Source organism: Ambystoma mexicanum, chromosome 2p (genome assembly GCF_040938575.1).
Source record: "Ambystoma mexicanum isolate Mex_15411 chromosome 2p, UKY_AmexF1_1, whole genome shotgun sequence".
Classification (NCBI taxonomy): Eukaryota; Metazoa; Chordata; class Amphibia; order Caudata; family Ambystomatidae; genus Ambystoma; species Ambystoma mexicanum.
Genome location: NC_090923.1, coordinates 703391753 through 703408306, shown reverse-complemented (window position 1 = coordinate 703408306; position 16554 = coordinate 703391753).

Below are 16554 nucleotides of genomic sequence, written 5' to 3'. Positions count from 1 at the left end.
ATGGAAAACACAGGAGACTCCTCAACATTCACCCTTCTCATGATAGATTTGATATCTTTTCTCCTGTTATATTTGCACATCGACATACGTTTGAGTATGGAAAGTGCATAAGTACCAATTGTTGATTTGTAAATTCACAAAGAATTGGGTATGCAACAATTGAAAGGCACAGTTATGATGGTACAGGTGGGCACGTCCTCAAAAATAAGTCATAGAACATGATGTCAAAAAATAGGCCCAGCCACAAATACAGTGTGTTCCTAGCAATTGGGTAAATATAGTAAACTGTGCCCGGCACAGGCTCCTCCAGATTGTGTGCCTACAACACCTGCTAATTTTTCAAGAAGTCTTGTTTAGAAGAATGATCCGCCCTCCTCAGGAGTTTTACAGACGACTGCTTATGACTTTTGAATGTTAAGATGGCAACTGCTCTGCAGGTCCCTCCTAGAGTGTACCTTGTTTTATGGTTTTCATTCTTGGACATCTCTCACCTTCCAGAAGCTGCCCTCAGTGAACGCCAATCTCACCATGGGTGTCACCCCTCTGCTATATCTCCCCCAACGGCAATGGGGCTCCCCCATACTGTTGCATTGCTTGCTCATCTTTCTAGTGACGCATGCTCTTGACTGTTGAAGGCTTCCACTCCACTAGCTGACCAACATCCACCCACTGTCTACTTTTATACAGCCGGGCATTCTGTATCTCATGAGTGATGTATTTTGGCGCTGCCCCCTGCTGCTTCATCGTCATCGAGGTACTTGTTGTCCCCTCCCGCACCTTGTTAGTTTGTACTTGCTTGCACTACTCCTGTGTCCCGCTTCCCTTGCACTTATCTAATCTGGAAGCCCAAGGACTGCGAATGGTCTGTCGCCCTCTGGGGCCCTGTTTCTTTGGGGGCCACGAAGTGAGCCTGCCCGTAGTGGGTACTCAATGAATCAACAATGCATAAATAAAATAAATAAATATAATAGGCTTAAGCATGTCCTTCCTGGGAGGTTTACGCCACCTGCTTGAGACCTTGTGCAGTATGGCTACTCCTACATCACCCTTGTACAGTCTAGCTCCTTCTAACATCCACATCACCTGCTCTCAGATAAGGCAGTTACTTATCATGAATGTACGATGTTGCTATGTTTATCTGTGGGGACTCACTAGGTCAGAAACTTTAAGTCACCCGATGCATTTAAATAATAATATTTCAAGGCAGTTTTGTACCATTAAGCAGGAGGCCAGTATGGTAATTTCTGTGACAAGAGCACATTAGACTCTTTAAGGGCACACCCGAGTGACATTTTGGGTGATGCAACCTCAGTCTCGTGCATCAACTTTTGAGAGAAGTTTTGTGGTTGCTCTGCTTTGAATGTGGATAATGGTATTCTCCATGTTTCACCTTTTAATGGTGACTTAACTAGTTATCTGAATACTGCATAATCTGGTTGATGGTAAAAACAGGAAGAATTTCAAATACTACCTCCTTTTAAGTTCACGGCTATATTCCTAATGACCCCTACTACTGTAGCTCTGAAAATGAACTTAAATATTGGCATCGATCACCACCTGTAATATAGTAGTGTTAGCGGAAAGAAAGCTCTTATTAGACACTTAAGCACTAAAATGCAATCCCGCCATATTCCAGGCCCTTGCAGCACGCTAAGAACAGATCTAATGTTACATTTAAGTGCAGGCGCACTGCGTCACATGCTATCCCAGCAGTGGAATGTGCAAACATAACACAACCTAATCTTGTCCTTCAGCCCTCCTGCTGCTGTTGTGTTATGTTATTGGGTTTTATACTGCTACTATTTGCATGGTCTCTTGGCTCTAACCCAAACTTAGCTCCAATAAATAGGACAAGATAAGGTTCACGCACAGACAAATCTGCCAGTACATCTGTAACTTGGCTTGAAGCAGACCTTAGATCTCCACCTTACTGCGACGAACTGGCCACGCCCCCTTTCAGAAATGCCATGCAAAGTTCCACCACTATTGAGAGTCCATTTCAGAGTCTCTAGGTTACCATGGAGCTATTAATCAATGTCTGCTGATAGAATCAGCCCCATTGAGGTCCCCATTAAATGCTAACATTACTGTCTTCCCACACCTGTAGAAGTACGTGGAGAAAGAGACTTGCGTGGGTACAGGAGGTGGGGTAAGGAGGGCAGAGGAAAGTATCCCAAGAGATATCTGTCACAGGCTGCAGCACATACTAAATTCTCCAAGATTCACTTCAAAGAAATGTTTCTTTGTCTAGATAATTGAATGCATTCTTAACCACTATTTCTTAAGCAACATGTTGGAATGAGATGTGTTTGTAGTATGCATTCTAAAGCTATTTGTGTTATTGTCTGAGAGAAATTGCAGCTTTTCCATTCTGATGTCTTTAATTACTTGTAGTAGAGATACATGTGTAATATGTTTCTGTGAATGCAATATTTTATAAGCTGCTAAAAACTCCGCTATTTATAGAGATTGCATTTGTTTCTTATAATCTAATTTGACCCTGCGCAAGACCACAGACCGAGCTGTCAGTGGCCTTATGAAGAGGGCAATCATGAATTCTAAGAGTGACCTATGCTCAAGAACCAGGGAGGTTGACGATAACCAACTTTGTGACTCACCAATTTTTCCTGGCCTTTCAGTCCATCCTTCCAGGCTTACAGAGCATTTTACAATTTCCATGTAATTCTTTGTGACAGGGATCTTCGTTTTTCCTGTGGTGGATGCTTACTCAGGGACAAACCAGTGGTTATGAATATTTTAGAGTCTTCCATCCATCAATGTATGATTTTAGATGCCCTGTGTCAGGGCACAGCCATGTCTCTATCAGACCTTTAGCTGCCCTCTCGTTATGCTCCAACCCAACAAATAATTGACCTGGCAGCTTCTGATTCTAATTATGCATTTTCTTTCCCAGCCGCAAGACCCAGCATCCCAGAAGTCTTAATGCTGCCTGTATTGACTTTGTGGCAGCTGTGCTAGTCAGGATACTAGCAGACTCTGCCATAACATTTTCTCATCAGCCTGAAAAACAACATCCTACATGGAAGTGGCGGCTGGGGTGAATTTTGACCTGGTGGCGTGTGAATGGGTGCACCGAATATGTAAGAGCAATTGAGCGCCGCGAGGGAGACCGAGCCAGACAAGGAAGCTTTTATCTGAGGGCGATGCCCCCCTGAGAAAATATTTAAAATAATGTCTTACAATGGTGCATTTTACAGCACCTTCTGTGAAAATATTGGGTAAAAAGCCAGACGGTATGTAGTCGGTTTTGCATGGAACCACTTTAAAAACCCAGTAGATGGCAGTCACCAACAGTGCCCACATTTTTCAATGCATTTTCATGATGCCTTTTCCCACAACATATGCCAGTATATAAACTATATTCATGCTGGATTTGCCCATACATGTCCGTGCAATCTACATAAATATATGCCGTAATTACCATACAAGGACTCTGAGCCAGTAAAAAATACCATGCCACAGAAAGAAAGTATATTCAGACTGGCTAAACCAACATAGGCCAGTGTAGCACATAATCCCATTTATTTTGCTTTTACCCTTGACGCCCAGTATAAAAATGCCATGCCACACAACGAATATATGGCCAGACTAGAGTCACCACCGTAAACCAGTCTACACACCTAGTAAAATGTATCATGTTTGCTTTATCCTTGATGCCAAGAAAATAGTAAAAATGTCATGCCACAGTGAGAAAGTATAGGCAGATTAGAAATACGACTTCTTCCCATCCTTAAATTGGCCATTGAAACTGGCAGATGTACATTTTTACAGATTAATGCAACAGAAACACCAATGATGGGATTCTAGCAAACATGTGCATTCAACATACATTTTCCTTTCTGCAAGCAATTTATATGTGTTAAATACCCTGGGTCTCATTACAACTTTGCTGGTGCAGAATTGTGCCAATATTACCGTATACAGGCATGTTTCCACACCGACAAAGTACACGTTTGCCGGTGGGGTGGAGAATTACCTTAAGCTAAAATCTGGAGGTAATTTCAACACCCTACCGGCAAAAAATAACTGATATTACCAGGCCTGGTACTACCGGTGCCTTTAATAACAGCAAATCTCCCATGGAGTCCTATGGTACTCCATGGGATGGGGATTTACCACTCCTACCGACACTCATAATCCATCGGTAATTCCAGCAGACTGAGTGCCGGTAACGGTAATACAGTTTGCCAGTATCCTGGCAGATTTACCACCAGTTTACAGGCAAATCTGTTATGTTATGTAATGTTATGTTAAAGGTTCTTGTACCGCTACTGTAGCCACCTGCATGGTCTCGGCGCTCTGGCGGATCTGCAATGTAAGGAGGGTATCAGGATTTGTTAGTCGGATTGAGTGGGAGAAAGGCAAAAGAGCTGTGATGTGCTGTTGGCAGCTTCAGTTCGGAGAAATCGGTCACTGAGCATAGGTGCATTTTCGGTTGGTAGCCGGCATGTGGTTTTTAGGTGAGATTGTGTATGGTTTGTTTCGTTGTGGGGGTGTTGTGAAGTGCATGCAGTTTGTGGTGCTGTAGAGGTCAGAGTTTGAGAGGGCGCATGCTGTGGGGTGAGTTTTTAGTACGGTTAGTTAGTGGCAATACAAGTCCTACCCCTTACATTCTGACAAAATGCAACCCATATTCCTCCCTCTGTGTTTCATTCTGGTGCAAAGCAATTACCACCCCCAGGAATTCCCTTTCCCCCACACTCCAACCGTGAATGGCACGGTTTCTGTCCCCAAACCCATTCCTTTATGTGTGACGCAGTGCACACCCTTGGTTGTCCATTTAAGTGTGAAACATCTCCAGTCCCTGTTCGTCCATCCCCATGAGGGACGCTTCCCACCTTCAGCACTCTATCAAGGTGAGATACAGAACTGCTCTCCAGCGGCCCTTCCAAGTGAGAGAGACGTCTCTACCACCCCCGGACTCCACCCCGTTGCGACACACTCCCCACTCTTAATCAATTCATCTGTGTGTGTTACACTTCCTGTTCCCATCAGTCTATTGGGTTTGATGCATTTCCCACCCCAATTAATCTGTCTCGATTAACGCAGCATGATGCAGAAGTTATCTAGTGCCTGTTTCAGTGTGCAGCAGGGAGCATAAGGCTAAACTATGCTATTAGACTGGATGCTAAATGCGGCTATCCTGCATATCCATGCTAAGAGCGAGAGTGGCTGAATTACAGAGATAGGCTGTATGCTGGATAAGGCCAGCCTATTGCGGGTAGGTTAAATGCCGGTTGCAGTATGGTATCAGGATATTTGAATAAGGGTGGTTTCCCGAAGTACTTTGTATTGTATTGTATTGTAGTAGTCATTTATAAAGTGACTTTTCCCATTTGTATGGCCTCAATTAGCTTTGTCATAGAAACGGCCTCTGGGACTGAAGTCCAGTTCTGGGAAAATTCTGAAAGGAGGATTATGGTGCGTTTGTGCATTTGGCCAAGATTAGGATTTAGGAGAGCTATCTGGGCTCCAGTAAGTAACCCAATAGGTCAGGCATGCAGACAGGTGCTGGGGGAGGTCATGACAGAGCGCTAGTGCAGGAGACTCGATATGTACCCAGATGGACTGAATTTGTCATAGGTTGTCGCTGTATTCTAAGGGGAGAGTTGTTGAGGCAAGCCTGGTGTTTCAATGCGCACCGGTTATGTGACCAGTTAGACCGAATTAGGCATAGTCGTAGCTGTATTCTAAAGTGTGTGGAAGGATAGCTGTGCCTGCTGCAGATGTCCACCAGGGTGGTGCATTTATACATATCTTCAACTCAGATGGAGCTAGTCTTTGATGTCGCGATGTCATCTGATGTTCTGTGGGGAAGAAAACGCTTGCTTCCTTCGTAGACTTTTCTAAGCACTATGGACAAGGCTACCCTCAAGACTACCTAGTGCAATGGACTGTTTCTCCTAGAACATCTTCTAGGAGGGACATGGAGGCTAGCATATAAACTAGGATAACAGGGTTCTCTAAGCGCATTAGACAGGTTACCTTTATAGTCTTGCTGCATATCTTTCAGGTTCTACAAACGCTAACCAAGGGAGTCTACTAAATGCAATATCAAGGATACCTGCAAATAGCCACTGTACATTACACTGGCTAATTTAAGCATTTGGTAGGGCCAGTACCCCCAACAATCCATCTAAGTGTGCCACATTTCCTACCCCCAACAAACCATCTAAGTGTTCCACATTTCCTACCCATCAAAGTGTGCCACATTTCCAACCCCCAACAATCGATCTAAGTGCGCCATCTTTCCTACCCCCAACAATCTATCTAAGTGCAACTAATTTCCTACCCCCAACAAGGTATCTAAGTGCAACTAATTTTCTACCCCCAACAATCCATTATTAGGATTACTATTATGATATTTATTCATAACAGATTGCTTTTCAGAGGTAACAACATAATGGATAGGGCACACAAAGGGTGACGGCATGGGCTGGTGTTGAAAAGGAGAGACTGCTTGAAGTGGTGGATCTTAAATTATTTTCTGAATTGTAGGAGCATGGGGTTGAGTCTGATGCTGACGGGGAGGAGGTTCCATAGCCTTTCCTGTCCTTTCCAATCCATGTAAGTGCAACTCATTTCCTGCCCCCAACAATCCATCTAAGTGCAACTTGTTTCCTGCCCCCAACTATCCATTTAAGTGCACCAAAAGTCCTGCCCCCAACAATCCATCTAAGTGCACCACATTTCCTACCCCTGACAATCCATCTAAGTGACCCAAATATCCTACCCCCGACAATCTATCAAAGTGCAACTCATTGCCTACCCCAGCAATCCAACTGAGTGCAACACATTTCCTGCCCCCAAGCAATCCAAGTAAAACTCATTTCATGCCCCCAACAATCCATATAAATCCACTACATTTCCTATTCCCAACAATATTTCTAAGTGCACCACTTTTACTACAGCCAACAATCTATTGAAGTGCACCACATTTCCTGCTACGGACAGTCCATCTAAGTGCACCACATTAACTACCCCCAACAATCCAACTAAGTGCACCATATTTCCTACCCCCAACATGCGTGCAGCCTGGGTGGAATAGGGGCAGGCTGGCCGAGGAAGATGGGAGAGGTTGGCCAGCTGGGGCATCAGATAGGTCTGTGGACTGGCAGTGTGCCACCCTGAGCCGGGATGCATGAGGCATGATGTCCATGGCTGGGACGCATGCGCCCAAAGTAAAGCCCACAGCAATGAGACGTGCACCCAATATCCAAGACACACAGTAGTGGGAAAGCGCACCTTGATTCAGAACACAAAGCAGTGGAAAAAGCACCCCGAATCAGAATACTCCCGACTCAGTGGAAAAATGCACCTAGATTAAAGATAGACAATACATAGCAGTGGTGAAAATGCAAATAAAATGTAAAACTCACTTTGATTTCACAGAAATACCACTTAGAACTTGAGCAGGGCATTGAAAATCAGTTACCCTCTAGGCTAGTTGCAGGTATGTATAAGATAGTTAGGTAATAAGAGTGGTGGGGTTTTAGTGCTGTACACTAATGGCTATACTCCCCACCTACATCATGCTTACCTTACTAGTCGTTGTAGTCTGGCTGCGTCAGGCGTCCCAGGTGAACACGGGCAAACACAGAGTGGAACTGCTTAGTTGGGAGATCCCCTTTGCCTCTGGCCCTTAGTCGATGGCTGCCCGGGCAGAGGCTGCTGTGGGTCCTGCTGTTAAGAGAGTGTCTAAGGCTTACACTAACCAATAGGAGTACAGCAGCGACAGGAAGAGGGAGGAAAGAATGCCAGGGTAAGGACAGAGGGGGAAGAGGCAGGAAAAAACAGACAAAATGAAAACAGAGAAATAAAAGGGGAGAAAAGGGTCAAGGAAAGAGAACCGGTCGGGAGGGTAAGTTGGGGACACTCATTGCAGCAGCAGCAGGGCCCACATGCACAGACTTCTGCAGCTCGGAAATACCACTCCAAACATTCGGGTGAGGAAGCAAGGCTTCCACCAACCAATAGGAGTGGAGGGGAGGTGGGAAGAGGACAGGAGGAAGGCCAGGGGAGGAACACAGGGGGAAAAAGAAGAGAAAAAAATGAAATCAAAATTTGAGAAAGAAAGGGAGCGGAAAGGGTCAAAAGAGAGAACTTGGGGCAAGATGTGGACACTCACTTGCTTTGGCTGGCTATCTTTTAAATTGAGTTTCTGGAATGCTGTTTGAGATGCTCACATGTGTTTTGGGTAGATGGGAGGTGCTAATGTTTATTTAAAATAAACTTATTAGATAGGCAGGAATGTTTTTTTTTGGTGTTCTATAATATTATTGTCCAGAAATCGGAAGGAGACTGTAGGGGATCAATATTGTCGAATTTGGGGGTACAACACTTTCACCCCCGCATTCATACACCATTCAAACATTCAAACAACTCCTTGGATGCATGCATACATAGAAACAAATTCCCCATAACCTTATGGTTCTGAATACTTTAGAGCATTCCATCCATTCATTGATGTTTTTTTCATACAAGCACTCGCAGTGAGTAAAACATATCATGACACAGAAAGGAACTATATTCAGCCTGGCTGTACCAACAGGGTCCAGGGTACCACAGTATCACACTTATGTTTGCGTTTATCCTAGCAGTCTAGTATAAAAGTGCCATGACACACAAAGACTACATGACCTGACTGGAGCCACCAATGTCAGTCTACCCACATAAAAACACATATGATGTTTGCTTTATCATTGATACCCAGTAAAATGTAGAATATGCCATGACACAGTAAGACAGTATATGCAGACTGGCACTACCAATATAGACCAGAATAGCCACATAATAACACGTATCATGTTTACTTTACCCTATATGCACAGTAAAGATACTTAACTGTGCATCACTGGTAAAGCGAACACGATATTTTAGTGCTTGACAGGACTCCTCCCCCGTCAATCAGCGTGTCTAGGCTGTTGGTGCAATAATGAAAGGTGGCAGGACCAGACCTACTCGGCCCCACCAACCTCTCATTATCTCCTGTTATATAAACAATAAATAGGCAAAAGGCATAGCAGGGGGAACACCACTGCTCAGAGGCAACAATCACAGTTCCCCATGACAATAAAGCACACGGATGGATTGTGCTGCCTCCCGCTCTGGTGGAGGGGTGCTGCCTTAAGCCCATAATGGTATAGTGGTGAGTCACTACTGCTCCATGGGCACATCATGTAGGTTTGCAGAGAGAAAATCATGTCCTTTAAGACCGCACTCTAGCCCCTCACCCTGGTAAGGAAGACCTGGTAGCCAGAGCCACCCAATATGTATACACTCTCTTCTTGTTCTAAACACTTCCCCAGTGACTTGAACTGCTTGCACCCATATTCCACGTACAAAAGAACAGGTAAAACCATGAACTTGTCAGGTAGTTCACCTGTCAATAGGCTGTAACCACTAGGTATCATGGTACCTTTACTAGTCACACCATACATTGTGATTTGGTAACAGGTCATTATTAACTGATTACCATACCTAAATGTTTGCTGAATTTGCCTGGTCATCCTGGATCCTTGACTGGCTGCTGTGGTTCATGAATCAGTCAGACTACCTTATTCCATGGCTGCCCTACATCATTCATTGAATACCCATCTTAATAGCATATCTCTCCTCCATAAATTGGTCAGTGGTACACCAGAATCATATAAAGGTGACCCATTCCCATATACTGGTCACCACCCTTAATATACTGGTCACTATGGGGCATATATGTCTGAAAAGGTTTTTCTTTTGCAAAGCTTGCCCCTTGCAAATGCACTGCTTTTATGATATCAGGCAGACAGCCTTTCCTAAAGTACAGGCCACTCAAAGAGTTTTCCCTAACTATAATGGCAAGTATAAGGTTCCTGACCTCAGATTACACATTTCTGGACAGTTAGTACACAGTCAGTTTCTAGTGAAGATAAATGTCGTTTTATTTTGAATTGCCCTCCGTGTAAGTTTGAGGATGTTGAAGGTGAACCACCACTTGAACCCTTTAGCGCTAAGGGCAAGTATTTTCATCCTGAATTCCCATGAGGAATCATTGCGGGCTTCCGCCAATTTTTAATGCTGAACTTTATTTTGTGCTGACTGTTGCTGTCTGAGACTCACTGTTAAGAAGAAGACAAGGCATGGCAGTTATTTACCCTTGATACGACAATAACACTAATAGATGAGTTGTGGTGGCATGTTAGAAACATCTGATTCATGGAATTATTTGCCCCAAAAAGCAGGGATTTGTGCGCCATTCTACCCACAAATCCGTATTTGTTAAACAGGAATTTGCGGGCTGAATGGCGCACAAATCCCTGTTTTTCGGCGCAAATAATCCATGAATCAGCCCCCATAAGGCTAAGCTGAGCTAGTACTTTCAAACCTCCATCACCTGCAAAGCAAATGAAAACGCTCACCTATCTATAACCAATACCCTGAACCACGCAATCCATTTTTTTTAACAATATAAATGTTGTTTCATACATATATACTAAATAATACACACAAACACAGGTTTATTTGCAAAGGTACAAAAAAACATAAGTTGCAAATTCAATGAGATACAATACAAAAGGTTTGACAAACAGGACAAGCATGCAATTCCATGTAAACCGATCTGCCCCATCTCCCTTCCTTTAATGCTCTCTCCCTCACCTTCAAAGTCTGTCTTTGGAGGAACAGCCACCGAGTAAAACGGGCCAATTATTTACTAGTAGGTGATGATCAAGCACATTTGTTAAAATTGTTCTTAGTATCATTTAGTATGCAGAGCAAATTTGTTTCCATTACTTGTATTTGTACAACATCCCTGATATATGTATGCATGTAACACACATCACTATGATTCAGTCTCTTCTGAGACATAGCTGAACTGAGTCAGCTTTTCAGTCATAGCAAAGCACTTAAGTTCCTCTCAGCCTAACAGGAAAAAGCTGTTTAGAGAACTCGCAGTGGCTTAACCTGTGCAAATGAAGTCACCTCTGCAAAGCATCGTTCGAAAGAAATATCTAGCAGTTTGGTGGATTCAAATATGACCAAGGAGCACAGTGAGGCCACATTGCATTATGTGTAGTTATCATAGTGTAGAAAGATGCCATTATGACCACCAGCACAGTATGCCCTGACTTCAGTATGCCGAGTTAGCACTGCATGGACATATTCTATAAGGGACTGCATGTGTGTGCTTTATTTATTTATGTTTGCATTTATTTCAGCGCACAACACCCTAGGGTAGCTAGACCCTAGTTACATTGATGAAAAAACAAGAAAAGAAGAAGAGGAGAAAAGAGGGGGCAATTGTGTCAGGATGAGTGACAAGTCAGGACGATGTGTGAGTTGAAGAGTCAGGTCTTCAGTGGGATGTATGTTTGTGGTGCTGGGGACAGTCTGAGTGTGCAGTGCAGTACTGGGGCATTGTGCACAGTGAGGTAGTGTGTGCATTGCAGTGCTGGGGCAGTGTGATGTGCAATGCTAGAATGATGTGTGTGTGTGCAGTGCTGCTCTGAGAGCTGTGTGTCTGTGGTACATGGGTGGGGTGAGCGTGTATCATGTCTGCGCAGTGCCGGAGCAGTGTAGTGGTGGGGATGTGTGTTTGTGTGTGTGTGTGCAGTGCAGTGGTGAAGTTATGTGTGAACACTTCTGGCGGCAGTGTTAGTGCAGTGATAGTGGTGATGTGTGTGCAGTGCTGAGTATGACGTGTGTGTGTGTATATGTGTTTGAAATACTAGGAATGGTGAATGTGAGAGAGCATGTTGGAGTTTGTGTGTGCACACCACATGTTTTAGTGTGTCTGTGTATGGTATAATGCAGTGATGGGACAATGTGTATGGAGTTGAAGGTAATTGTTGTTTGCAATAAAACACTAGTGCAGTTTGTGAGCTTGTGTGCAGTGATGGAGACTGAGTCTGTGTCTTTGTGTACAGTGCAGTGCTACACTGTGTGCTATGTTGTACTGTGTGTAGAGCGGTGTTGGGGCTGTGTGCATCCATGGAGTGCAGGGATGGTTTGAATACAGGGCCGGATGCAGTGTGGAGAGCAGTGTTGGGGCTGTGGACATCTGTGGAGTGCAGGGACAGTGTGAGTGCAGAGCAGTGTGAGGAATGTGTGCATGTTTCCAGTGCTGTGGGATGGCATGAGTACAAAAAGGTGTGAGTGTGCAGTGGGGTGGTCTGTATACATAGTGCTGGACAGTATGTGTGTGTGTGTGTGCAATGCAGTGCACTGGAGAGCATGCACAAGACTGGGTGGTGTGGGTTGGGGTGGGGTGTATGTGCATTGCTGTGTGGGATGTATAGATGTGCTGATGTGTGTGTTTGTGCAGTTTGGTGGTGAATAAGCAGTGCTGCTGGTGGATCATGGATGTGTGGGGGAAGCTAAGGCATATTTCTAGCTCGTGTTGGTGTTTGTGTATGTGCAATGCTGCGGGATTCTGCGTGCATGCATACAGTGTTGTTTGCTCACTATGCAGATTTGGCATGATTATTGCCAACGTGCAGTTCGGCATATGCTTTGCCTGCTTCATGCTTTTTAATTAAAGGAGTTCATAATGTTGAACACATCCCAGAATACATTTCCTTGTAATTTACCTAATTAATCAAAAATACATTTATTTATGTGCCTTTCTCACCCTTTTTCAGAAGAATTTATTTATAAGTTTGAATTATAAAGATATACAAACCAGAACCACAACTATAATAGAACAAAGACTAACATAAACACAAAACATAGCAACAAAAAAAACAATGGTATCGGGGTGGCGTGATAACATATGGCAGAAAAGGGAATGTGAAGTGAGGATCTGACAAATAAAGGCAAGACATCACAAGAGTTCGCTCTGAACAGAAACCAAAATTCCGTTTGCTATATCAGTGAAAAGTGCCAAAGCATTTGTGGTCTGATGGACCGTAGGGAGCACCTTTCCAGAACTTGTGCAGGGGTAATCAGATCGCAGTATGTTCGACAAACAACTATTTTTTGTGTGGCATCATCACAGTTACGAGCATGACAGGTGTAGCATAACACGTGACGTCATCACGTGCACGTTATGGAACGAGCCGTAGCTTGTTTGTTTGGGCTTTATAACTGGTTACCTCTGCTAATCCGTGGGTCGCCTAATTTGCGACGGGATACAACCCGCTTCACCTCAAGCAAACCTATCACAGGTAAGGAGACACTGGTGTACAGGTTCGGAAAAGGAATATTATCATAGTAACACAACAAGGTTTACTATAGGGGAGCCTCGTGCATCTCAGGCATATCAAGGGATATACCGAGATGTTGATTTTTCCAGATCGCAATAATTGTAGATATGAAAATTCACTTTGGAGTGCACACTCACATTAATGGATACTGATTTATTTGATGGGCAGGATTTAGCATGATTTTTGAAACATTGTTAATTTATATTTGAACACGCATTTTTTGTTTGGGATTGCAGGTTCATATAGAATGTGCTAAGCATTTAAGCTTTCAGATTGGGAAAAGATCACTTTGGCAACAGTGAATTTACTCTATGATTCGATTTCGACGAGTTACTTCACTTGAAACTATTCTCTGGTATCTTTTGAGTATAGCCACTCTACACTTTATTCAGTAGACCATGTCATTTCTGATTTTTGATTACAATTTCTGGTCAACGTTCAGGTGAGACGGGTATTTGAACCTGAACCACGAGTTTTTGCTGTACATTTATGTATTCACTGTTTAATGACTGAGCAATCTTTTAAGGTACATGGACAATTGTTCTACCTTTATTAAATAGGAGTCTTATGACAACTGGTTACCATATTCTGGTTCGGTTGGTTACATTAATTCTTCTACATTTTTAGGTGATTTGCATTGATACTACAGAATAGGGTAAGCAAGAATTCCAATATATTGGCATAGAATCTCTCACACTGATAACGGCATATGATTATTAATCAGAACTGGTACACATCTATGTATAGATGATAGCATGCTGCAGTCCTAACCAATATTAACATTAAGACGATGGTTACACCATAAGGTTTTTAATTTCAAGAGGAAAAGCAGTGGGGTTCCACATCCTTATGGCATGATCAATCACCCAGCACATGTTATAATCATGATATCTAACAAAAGTATATTTGAATGATGTAATATTTGATTCAGATATATTATTCATTACGATATGTTTCATTTTCTTTCAAATTGCACATCTGAATCCACTACCTGCCCTTATCCTGAAATGTGGTACGTTTTTGGTGTTTTTCTGTGTACATGCATTTTACTTCTTACATCAATTCATTCTTGAACATATGTACATTTTTGAACTATGGACACTGACCTTGTATGACAATGGGAATTTCAGTGGTCTATAATATTTCTGTTAACAATTCTTGGTTAATTGTAATGGAATTTAATTCTGAACAGTCTTGAAAACGACCAGGAGGTCTAAACACGTGTCGGCTGTACTGTTGTACCTACATGTATGTAAACATGATAATAAACCAAATCTCTGATGCTACAGTTTTGTGTGACATTATATGTTGTTTATTGTTTAACTTTTAGTCAGAGCGCGAGTCGCCCTCCCTAATCTTCAATTCTCTTGTACATTTCACAACAAATTATAGTGGGTGACTTGTAGGGAGTGTAGCACTTGCTGCGATACACTATTCATGACTTAAGAGTGGTAAAGAGCGCACAGTAATTTATATCGATCCCATTACTCAATATTCCAACCCTGTGAGATGGCACATACTTTTTCCACCACAGATATCTCACAAACCTTATACCACCAAACATTGATCTGAGGCCCTTTGAACGCTTTCCAGTTCATTGCCAAAGCTATGAGTGCAGCTAACAATAGGTGAGTGAATAGCCGAGCCCTGGTTGCCCTGATAGAGTAGAAGGATTCTGCAGGTTCCCCCAGCAAAACAACGAAGTGTTCCCTAGGTAACGCCGACCCTGCAATGTCCCGGAAAACAAGAAAAGCACCTCCTTACAGAATATGTCCCTGAAAACAAGAAAAGCACCTCCTTACAGAAGTGTTTGACCTTTTCGCAATGCACCAGAGGTGGAGGCAATAACCTCTCTGGAAGCACTTCCTCCAGCAATATGAAGAGATAGAGCTGTTAATCTTATTAAGCTGGATCGAATACAAATACCATGGACACAACCCTTGTAAGCGTTCTCTTTGTTTGTTGCCTTATGAGACGCCGTGCCACACCTCCCTAACCCACTGCGACTTGTAGGAGAGTTGAACAGTTATCCAGTAGCCTATATATTGTATGAATATTTTTGCTGGACAAATTTGGCAATATGTAAAGTGTTCAGTCTCAGGAATCCCATAGTCTCTTTATATTTCTCAAAAGTGAGTAGATGGTCCCATTGTGTAGCTGAGACAAATACGACAAGCCACCCCTGCACCATGCATGGAAACTACCCCAGATAAGGCTGGGGACAAGCAAGGGTTGCCAAGAAACCTTAGTAGAGGGTAACATCACCCCTTTAAAACCCTGTGAGCGCCACTGAGTTGTGGGAGGTCTAACAAATGGTACCCAGTAACCAATTGTTCAATGCTCACCCCCAGGGACCATTTACTGTAGCCTGTCAAGTCATCATATGAAATACATGAGCCACTGTAACATTGCTCTTGAGGATAGGAAGACCCAAACCCACAGTATGTTTGCTGGAAAGCATAACTTGCTTACTGACCCAGGGTTTACTACCAGGGGAAAGCGAGGAACCATAACCGGGATTGCCATTGGGTAATAGAGTAGCCTGGGGAGAATGTTCATCTTCACAGCTGCAATGCGGCCCAACTAGGAGCTGGACCTCCCAAAGTAAATGGTCATCACCCAAAGCCTTTAAGAGGGTTGGAAAATTGGTGTGGTGTAAGTCATCAAAGGACAGTGTCAGCCATGCACCAAGATATTCCAGCATGAAGTCATCCCAATGAAAGGGGGAATTCCCTTAGAATTCCAGAATCCTGGGACTCCAAATAGCTCAGCCCTATAGACTTATCATAGTTAATTATATAGCTATAGACACCAAGTTCCACCATAAGGGATTGGAGCGTTGACGTAGTGTGAGACATCATCGTTAGAACATCATCTACATAGAGAGGTACTTTATTCTCGACCCCACTCACAGGTGTACTGCTAAAATCGGGATTGTATCAGATATGAGCCACCAATCATTTCATTACCAAAGCAAAGATCAGGGGAGATAAATGACAACCCTGCCGTGTACCCCTAGTAATTGAAATGGAGAGTGAATAATGTTCATTAGTGCATTAGTGCTTCAACCTGGAAAGTGTCTTTCCCACTCGCCTCCATTTCTTCCTACCATGTCACTTTCTATCTCCCCTATCCTTTCCAAATGCTTCACAATCATCTTTCTTCTCCTATCATGAAATCTGTCCAGAAGAAACTTAAGAAGGACACTCTGGGCTCCAACCCAGGCCTTCCTATTGCAGACACCTATGTCACGGCTTCCGCCAGAGAGACATTCACTGACATCCTCTTCTTTGTTAACTCACCTGACCTATAGAGTACTACATGGTCGGCCTTCTCTCTCCTATTGCCTCAT